The sequence below is a fragment of the Uloborus diversus genome, chromosome 7 (assembly GCF_026930045.1).
Source record: "Uloborus diversus isolate 005 chromosome 7, Udiv.v.3.1, whole genome shotgun sequence".
NCBI lineage: Eukaryota > Metazoa > Arthropoda > Arachnida > Araneae > Uloboridae > Uloborus > Uloborus diversus.
Window position 1 is genome coordinate 142121192 of NC_072737.1, and position 10619 is coordinate 142131810.

General features: G+C 31.5%; 1 long non-coding RNA gene across 1 annotated transcript; it reads right to left on the reverse strand.

Annotated features, from left to right (window-relative positions):
- Nucleotides 1-420: 420 nt before the first annotated feature.
- On the reverse strand, nucleotides 421-9271 carry LOC129226520 (uncharacterized). The gene is made up of 3 exons (XR_008580793.1): nucleotides 8985-9271; nucleotides 3505-3706; nucleotides 421-492 (listed from the first exon to the last, which is right to left on the reverse strand). It is a non-coding gene; the product is annotated as an uncharacterized LOC129226520 (long non-coding RNA).
- Nucleotides 9272-10619: the final 1348 nt, after the last annotated feature.

Sequence of the window (10619 nt, forward strand, 5' to 3'; positions counted from 1 at the left end):
TCGCCTATTTTTTTTCCATGACTTTCCAGGATTTCCATGACCCGTACGAACCCTGAATTTCTTTCTGGTGCTGAAAGCAGTAAATTTATATATGGCATGATATATAATTTTTATATCTTGTATATACTTTGTGAAACTGCTATACAAGCAAGTTTAGTTCAAAAAAAAAACTTACATCCTAATGCATCGTTACATCGCGATGTAAGGTTGGCGATGCCTCACAATGTAGAAATTCCAACATGGCCCAGCCCTAATGCATGGTACGCAAGTGCAAATTTCAAATACCCCTGTGCCCCTTCATATAATTTTGGGAGTCTATTCATCACATAATAAAATTTTACTTCTTTAATATATTAAATTCAAATGATATACAATTTTTGTAATGCTCATAAAAAAAAATTAACGTAATAATAAACTTACAGGCAGCAACAACAAAAAAATTTTCATATTCAGTAGTAATGACTCGGCCTTCATTGTCATGTTGATCAATACCTGTAAACAAGTTAAAAATTCAAAATCTATTTAAAAAACTACACAAAAAGTAGTTGCTAAAAGCTGAATGTGAATACTATTATCAAGGACAAAAAAAGTTTGTATCATTTGGATTTCAAGGAGAGACTTCTGTCAGCAAATAATTCTAATGATGAAACAATTAAATTCATATCTTACATTTATACTTATTTAGAAAGTATTAACTACAAAAAACAAACTAAAATACGTTAGGCAGGAGGATAATGTTTATTCTGGAATGTTGACTATTGTCCACTGATGACTAAGTGGGGGAGATAAAAAACCATTCTAATAGCATTATGCACAGGAGTTTGAAAATTATTTGAATGAAGAAAGGAAAATTTTTTGAGTTATTGAGATGAAGGAGAAAAAATTTCATTAAAAAAACAACAAAGGTGCAAGGTGCAGGGAAATGTCTTTTTTTTTAAATTTTGGTTACTATTGTTTGCTGACTGTGTATTTGCATTTTTTCGGCAATTTTTATCTTATTAGGCATTTGTAAGACATTTTAGGGCATTTTCTCATATTTTAAAGCATTTTTTCATATAAGTGCAATTTTCAAAAACTTTTCAGGGCCTTTAAAAGATTTTTTATACTGTATTATTTTTTTTTGTATTGATTTTTTTTTTTTTAATGAGAAAAATAAAAACAGGGAAACACATTTTTTGTTTAGTATTTTGCCATTTTAACATTACTGTGAACTTGAATGAAAAATGTACTTTATTTACTTTATTGTGAATATTTTCAGACAATTACAGTGGCTCCTAAAAGTGTTCGTACACCTACGACTTTCAATAAGTAGGACTCCTATCCATTGGATAGAATTAATATTTCGGAATAGGTATTTAATCATAAGATATATGATCAATTTTCAACAAAATTACATGAAATTTTTTTAAAAATAATAAAACTTAAAGTTTTAAAAATCAAAAACCAAGAAGTGCCAGAACTTTTATGTCACAAAAGTCTTGGTACACTTTTAAAAATGTCTATATATTATTGAATCTAACTTTTTATTAAGTAGAATATCATGCAGTATCAACAACACCTTTTAATCACCGGGGCATAGATTTCATTCTTTTTTCTTTTGCATAATTTCTGAGTAAGTGTTCAACCACACTTTGATCTATTTTTGTTTCAAAGCTGTATTTTCGTAATCTAGCCTGAAAATATCTTTAAATATGATACATTAAGTTCAAATCTGGACATTGAAGGGGTATTTTCTAAACTTTAAGACAATTTTTGAGGCACTAGACGCAAACTTTGAAAACTGTGTGCTTCTAATCAAATCTTGATAAAAAACTAAGTTGTTTCCCATAACTAAATTTTTGGCTAAGAATTTAAAATTGGATTTTAAAATATTTAAATAAACAGCATGATTCATTATATCATCAAAAAATTCCAAACTACCAAGTCCTCATGTTGATATGAACCCTCACACAAGAACACCTTCACCGTGATGATTAGCTGGTCCAACTAAGTTCTTCAGATTAAGTTTCTATTTTTTTTCTTCTATTTACAATTATACAAAAATTTAACCAAAAATGTTGAATTCATTTTTATTTGTAAGTAAGACGTAATTCCAAAACGTTTTGAGCTTATTTAACATGGATTTTGCGATGAAAAGCGTATGTTTTCTGTTTTTCGAACAGCCAAGAAAATTTCTGCGGGAAGAGGTCCCATTTAATCTATTTAATCAGAGAACTTGGCGAACAATTTTAGGTGAAAATTAAATGTAAAGATTTTCATTTAACTTTGCAGAAACTTTTACAGCACTCAAATGTGTATTTTTCATTAATTTTTTAACTGTAAATCACCGATCAACCCTTGTCAACTTTGACGGTTAACCTTTTCTTACCTTGTTTTCGGTCCGATTCTTTTCTTTAAAGCATTTTATCAATCACTTTACTATAGAATGGAATAATTTAACTAATTTAGAGACACTTCAAACCAAATTACCGCTACTGTGAGAAAAAAAATCTAATTTCGAATGGCGTTTGTGGTTTTTTTTACGAATACCAGTAATTTTAAAGTAATAAGCACAATATTAAGGAATAAATAAACAAAAATTTAGAGCCAAATGATTTTTAAGGGTCAACACAATGCAAAAATAATAAAAAAACGACATATGATAATTTTTATCATGAATTAATTCGAAAATATTTGAGCATACAATGATTTTTGTGGCATATTATTTCTCTGTCTCTTCGTTTTTTGACCCATTTCAAAAAGAAGATCCGTCAATATTTTGAAAAAACTACAGGGTTTTATTTAGAATGACATAGGAATGATGCGAAAAAACATAGGACTTCATATTCAAATTTAGTTTCGCGTTATTTCGGTTTAACTAAAAAATTTCAAAGTGTATGAACATTTTTGGGAGCCACTGTATGTATATCTTTACTAAGAAATAGTGTTTCAAGTGAAAATTCATGTTCAAATCAAAGAGAATTTATTTTAAGTGCACTGCATATTTTTTGCAATTTTTTTTCACTTTTTAAGATATTTTAGGTTGTCAAAATCCAGGCTCTACTTATTAACTATCAACTGATTTTGGAATATTGAAGGATTTTTTCCAAGAAAAGATTAACCGAGTTCGAAAAGGGGAAGTCAATGCATTTTATGAATCACAAATGCATTACTCACTACAAATGGGGTCCGCTTACTAAACGCGAATTATTCTTCTCTCTATTGTACAAACCAAGTATTTCTGATTTTCTTGTTAAGGGCTTAATTCAACTCGATTATGTTCAATTCAATCGAATTCTATGTACCAGTGTCGTAACAAGAAATTTCCTTCTCGTTGGGGCAAAGGAAATTTCTGCTTGCACTATAGGTAGATAGAATTTAATCGAATCAAATATGCCCCAAAATCAGGGCTCATTATAAGTACCAGTGACTGTATCCAGTTTCAATCAAAAATTTTATACAATCTCTGGATATATCTAATTTGAAATTCTAATGAAAAACATAACTCATAATAAATGATCTTACCGATTCCATACTTCACTTCAATTGGTTCTTGCTTTGATAAAAGACCAACTCCTGAATATCCATCTTTGTCTCCAGCAACCCAATAACAATGATAGCCATCAATTTTTGTAACTTCTTCAGGTAGTTTATCATCAGAACATTTCGTCTCTTGCAAAGCAATAATGTCTGGCTTTTCATGATTAATGTATGAAAGGCCGTCCTTCTAAAAAGAAAAATGAAATTAATAACTGGGCTGGGAAAAAAACATCTATAAAGATGGGAAAAAAAGCACAGCTTTTATATTTAAATCCCAAAACAATGAATTCAAGGAACTGCAATTTTATTCATTGAACTGGAATTCAAACAATGTAATTAAAATGGGAATGATCATTTATTCCTCTGAAATGAATAGATGAGATTTTACTGTATTACGATATTACAAAAGTCTTGCATATTTAGAAAAAAACTCTTTTTTTAATTTTACTATCTGTTTTAGCACTTCAACTACTGTTAGCTTTCTGTAACTTATGTTAGTTTGAGCAAAACAAAACTCAAATCTTTTTACAGAATTTTCTAAAAATCACATTCAGATCTCGGCTGTACAGAATTTAATTCTTCTGCCGTTACATAGGAGTTTAGTAAGACCTCATTTGGAGTATGCTGTTCACTATTGGTCTCCTTGCCTCAGGAAAGATATTTCTGTATTGGAAAGGGTTTAAAGAAATGTTACTAGATGAGTAATAGGACTTTCAGATTTAGACTTTGATAACAGACTTATAATATGTATAGCCTAGAGCAAAGGAGAGTCAAAGGGGACATGATTCAGTTGTTTTAATTTATCAAAATGAAAGACGTTAATAGGTTAAATTTTCTCACAGAAAGCAAGACAAGGGGTCATTCTTTTAAGCTGTTCAAATCTCATGCTAACCTGGAAATCAGGAAAAATTACTTCTTTGGTAGGGTCATGGGCACTTAGAACAGCTTACCGGAACAGGTGGTAATGAGCAAGGGGGTGGATAGCTTTAAGAGGGCCATTGATCTTCATTGGGGACTTATAAACTGACTAGGACCAGCCTAGCTGGGCCCAGATCCTGTTGCTGGTCGTCGCATTTGTAATGTATGTCACAAGTCACAAGTTTATTGATTACCATGCATTTTTGAGTAGTACTTGATCTCATAGGATCCACCTATCAACCCAGGTTCTCAAACAGAACACAATGGATTTTTGCTGTACAAGAGAATAAAATTGCATCCAGTGTAAGGAAAATCAAAGAGCCACTAACTACGCAAAACACATTCAGTTAGTAAGGTCCCATCTTAATATATATGACACTTCTTAAGTCATACAAGTCATTGTCATAAGCAGATCCAACCAGGCATGGATCCAAAAGAAACTATAACCAGGGTTGGCAAGTTTCTGCAGAAGTGGTTAAAACCACTGGTAGAAACTGGTTTAAACCAGCATGGCAAAAACCACTTTCTGCCACATTTGCAGCAGAAACTGGCAAAAACCAAAAAATGAAAAAAAAATTAATTATTGACAGACAATCGAAAAAGCATGGAGAAAATAATTAGTTGTTAAGAAAAGCACGATTTAATTACAATATTATCACAATTCCAAATCAAATGTTACACTGTTTGGATTGTGCAGTTGCTCCTTGGAAAAGGTGGTTTCTAAAACCTAAACAGTTTTTTTTTTTTTTTTTTTTAACTTTACCAACTAGTAATTGGGCTAATGGTAAAAATTTGAGGGGAAAAATATGTTTTGAGAAATGTGGGTAATTTTTTTGCAAAGCTGTGACATTAGGTAGAAAATCTATGTTAATATTGGCAAGTAAAATTCTGGCATTTTCTTCTTGAAGCACAGTTAATTTCAATCACAAGCAGTTTAGATGAAGCATATAAGCAAGCAAATTACAATCAGTAATGCCTGTTTAATTCTTTATGTCACTCCTCTTTCCTAAGCACCCATATGATTTTTCGTAATTTGTTAGATTAATCCAAATATTACAACCATCTGCAATAATTGGAAAATTCCCTTTTCGAACTAAATCAAGCGCACTAGTATAGGATTTTATTTTTTTAAATAATGAAATGATTTTTTATTTTACTTACACGAATATCATTTAGTGATTATTTGAGTATTAGAGACACTTTTGAGTTTTTGCCAATTTCTATCGGATTTTACCAGTTATAACCAGTTTCTGCCACTGGCATGGCAAAAACTAGCTTCTGCCGGGGCAGAAAGCCAACTCTGGCCATACCCCCCCCCCCCTCTCTCAAAAGTGACAAAAAATAGCTTAAAGCTGTGCTTAAGAGCCATATTTCGAGAAGTTTACCCCCAACTAGGACTGGGCGATTTCCGAACTTTAATTCCACAATATATCCCTCACCAAATATTGATATTTTCGATGTATTGATATATTCGTGGAAGAATTCAAAGTTTCGAGGGGGGGGGGGCAACATTTATAGTTCAGTGCACATTATATTGAAAAATAACAAAAAATACTACCAAATATAATAAATGCAATTGGTTCTTTAATTCAAAATTTTCCTGGAAGGGGGGGGGGGCATGCAAATAATATAGCTCAATGCATGACAAAAGTGCTTCAAAAAATTTAAAGATTCTATTCATTATTTTTTTTAAATCTTTTGATTTGAGCAGTCTCAATAATTTGAATATACTTAAAACTATATTTCGTATTAATGTCTCAGTTTATTTTTAATCATTTAATAGCCTTTGCATTAAGACTTTTTACTTCTAAGTTGAGTTACATTAAAGTAAAATACTAGTAATAAATCTTGAAAGAATGCAGCTATAAATTTTGGAAACAATCACACCATACACCCACTAAGCACACAGAACTATGAAATATACCTTTACTAATGTACATGTCAATAGTTGCATTATCCAGCGTTGCACGGTCTACCTCGAAAATAAAAGTTTCGTCTAGTGAGGCATATTTAACAATCAGGTTTTTTAAAAAAGAAAAAAAATAGCATTAACATTTCCTGTCAATGTGTAGAAGGAGCAATTTCATGACTCAAAATTCAATTGGATTTTTCGTAATCATTCCGTTTCACAGATTTTTCGGAGAAACCCTTAAAAGTGGTCCATCTTCACACACTCCACTGGGGCACAAAAAACTTATGTGAATTCCTGAGCATCAAAGGACTACAGTGCCATGCTTGGAAAAAATCTGACATAAACTGGATTTGCATAAGGAAAACCTCCCGTGTGGTTTATTTGCACCCTCCCCCCTTCCCTCACAGGTAGGCGAAAACCCTATGACAATACCTGACCATCAAAGAATCACTGTGCCAAATTCGGCAAAGATCCGTCGAAAACTGGATTCGTAAAAGGAAACCCCCGGTGGGAGGGGGCGTAAGGTGGTTCCGATTGCGAACGAAAACTACCCTATGTGAAATCTTGAGCATCAAAGGACCTCTCTGCCATTTATTTGGCAAAAATCTGATGCAAATTGTGAATTTGCAATAGTAAAATAGTCATTTGGTTAAATATAATATATAACACATATGAAACTATTGTTTTTCTAATTGTTTTCTAACGATACAGACATTTTTCAATGTTGATTTTAAAAATGCAAATAATTTTCTTTCAGCAGATCCAATCCAAAATGCACATTGTTAGGTAAATCAATTTTTTCAGCAGTGCCATTATTTCACAAGACATTTAACAGAAAAAAGAATACGAAATTTTTTAACCTTTTTAATTCTGGTATTTGACAACAACTTTTGTAAACTAAACTCAAAAAATACCAAGCAATAGAGTTGCAATGAATCATTACAGCTTCAAATCCGTTAATGCAAAGAACTTATATAAAAACCCAAGTTTCGCGCATCCATCCAAAATATGCTTCAGCGCTGTAAATGCATAGAACTTGATAGAATTAGCGCTACTGTCAATCTTCTAGACTTACCATTTATTTAACTTTGTTTACGTTCAGTTAAAACGCCGCCAAAAACATCCGATATTTTGATATATATCGGATATTTTGATATATATCCTTTATTTTCAATGAAAATGTCCGATATTTTGATATATATTCTATATTTTCAATTAGCAGAAACTAAAGTAGTCAAAATAGTAAATACATCTCAAATCACTCTTTATTTTCTTACATTATAATTACATTATATAGACTTAAAATTAATGGTTCTTTCATCATTTATATCTAATATTTCATTTTACATTTCCATTAATTTTAATGGAGTTAATTTAGGATTAGCTGTTTTACTCATTTTTCTTCTGTTAGTTACTTTTACAGTTACATGATTCAGAAGTAAATAATATGCATTACACTTTCAATCATAAGACATTTTCTTTTGTTCTGAGCAGTGTTTAATATCTAATTAGGCATTTTCAATAAAATTGAAATTGTTATATTACTAATAATTTCATGAATATAAAATACAAGTAAAAATGGAATATTATTTTACTTATTAATGATGTATTATACATCATAAAAATACAGAAAATAACTTTTTGGTCACTTTTAATAATAAATGGACAATATTACTGATTAATATACTTTTTAAATTGAAAATACCATAGTTGAAAAAATAAATATCAAAAATATCAAAATTTCATGATATTTTTTAAATAAATATCGGATATATATCATGATATATATCGGCGAACCCTGAACACAGTGAATGCCAAGTAATATTTAATTTAATTAGATCTTAATTAAAATTATGCTTAGAAACTGCTTCACTAATTTAAAAAGAAAGAAAAAAGAATATCTTTAATGGTTTTAGCAGGGTGAGGAGGCTTCTAAAGCTTAGCATTTTGAAGACTTTCCTTTTTTGAGATCGACAAGGAATGAGAAAAAAAAGGGAGGGGGGGGGAGGGGGGAAATGAAAGATATAAAAGGTGTGGGATGTGCTTAACTGATCAATAATCTACAACTATTGAAAACTTTTATTTTAAGGGTCTTTTTAAAAGGCACTAAGATTTTTTTCACTTTTTTCTCATTAAAATTACTTTATTTTCCCAAGGTGCATTCCTTTTTTAATAATAAGAATGTTTTTGAAAGACATTCTAGTCGCCCCCCCCCCCCCCCCCCGGTTGCGCCACTGGTGTTGATCCATCTTCCGTGAGCGGGGGACTCAAATAGGGATTTAGTTTGACACTAAGGATTGATTTATAGCACTACCACCTCCACAATTTTGGCAGTTCTGGAATGGTCGCTGCAAATCTCAAGAAAACCTGCACTTATGGTAACTGCTAGTCGCTGACCATGGGACCTTTAGATACAAGGATCCAACAAGCATATACTCTTAGCATACTTAATGGGTAGCGGTAAGTTTTGAACCTGGAACCATGGCATTATAGGAATTCAGAGCCCTTTGCCTCAAAATCTTCTTATAATTGATAATTAAAAAATTCCAACTTTTGCTGATAATTTAAATTTAAAAAATACATAGGTGCTGAAACAAAAGACAGTTAATACATAAAAGAGAGAAAACGAATGTACCTCAAGCCAAGCTCGAACACCATTGATATTCCAGGAAGAGATTTTAAAGTTCCAAGGCTTACCACTAGAGTTAGTTGATTTATTGCTAAAATCTAACTTTTCAATTCCAGGAGTTTTGGCTATGTTTTTAGGTTCTGAAGATTTAGTAGCTTTTTTAGGAACTTTTGCTGGTTTAGTTGGTTTAAAATCATCTTCACTACCATCTTGTCCTCTCTTGTTTTTGCCCTTTGAACTTTCACCGTTATCCTGATCTTCTGCTGATTTAGTAATTTTACTTTTATCCTCATCAGATTTCTTTTGAAGTGGTATAGAGGCAAGTTCTTGCAGAGCATTTTCTATATTTTCATTTCTCTTTAACATAACAGAACAGTCCTTCAGGTCAACAGTAGGACATTTTTTTGCAGCATTTTTTTTCTTCTTTTTATCAGCAGGTTCATTTGTTTTTGTCTCAATCTCTAATAGTTCTTCATTGTTACTGTTTTCCTGAATAAGTGGTTCATCAAGTAATGCAGGAACATTGTGTTTCTTTTTAGATGCAATATTTTCATTTGATTTTACTTTCTTTTCTTTAGAATTACTTTTTGTGGTAGCTTTCGCAGTTTCCTCTTTTGGAATTTGTTCGACTTTTTTTCTTCCACGTTTCTCAGGTACAATGTTTTTGATTTTATCATCGACATTCTCATCGTCCTTAACGTCAGGAACCACTTTTTCATTTGTTGCAGCCTTTACACTTTCAGTACTATCACCTTCTGTTATTTTCGTAGACTTCAGGTTTTTTCTCCCGCGCTTGACAGGAAGTTTTTCAACCACTGGATCTTCTTTTTCAGTTTCAGGTTCAGCAGTTTTGCCATTTTCGGCGCCAGTCTTTTCATCCAGCTTCTTTTTCCTACCTCGCTTATTAGGCTTCTTGCTTTCCTCACTGGGATCAATAGCGTTATTAGAAAATGCACTTCCATTTTGCAATATACCTTTACTTTCTTCAACTGCATTAGGTTTTGTAAGATTAGGTGCAATATCTGCTTCACTCTCTTCTACAAGCGCACTTTCTTCATTTATATCGGCTACTTTCAAATTACCTTCAATGCGATTATTTTTGGTTTTACCTCGTTTCTTTGGGTTTAGAACTTCATCAGTAGATTTTGTTCCACTCTCAGCTTTACTATCGCCATTTGTAGAAATTTCACCACCTTTTATCCCTTGCTCTTTAACCTACAAAAAGCAATAAAACAAAAATAACTATAACATTACAAAATTGAAATAAACATTAAGTTAAAAAAAAACACTCACACACATATACATATTATTATACTTACAAATTTCTATCAGAATAACGCTAGATTAATATTTACATTTTTTCTTTGTCTTGAGGCTGGCAGCTCCATAGTTTTTTCATTAGCATCCGAGGCATTTGAAGCAGCATCTTCAATATCTTTCTTTTTGGATCTTCCCCGTCTAACAACACTTGGACCATTCGTATTACAGGGATTAGCAGCAGAGTTTTCTAAATTTTCTAAAAGACCATTGTCCACATTCTTTCTTTTCATCTAAAATATTTTTTATAAAACTTAATTAAGGAAATTTTGAATGGAAAAATTAAAGTATTGGTTTTTTCAATCGTTGCTTAGTAAGAAAATA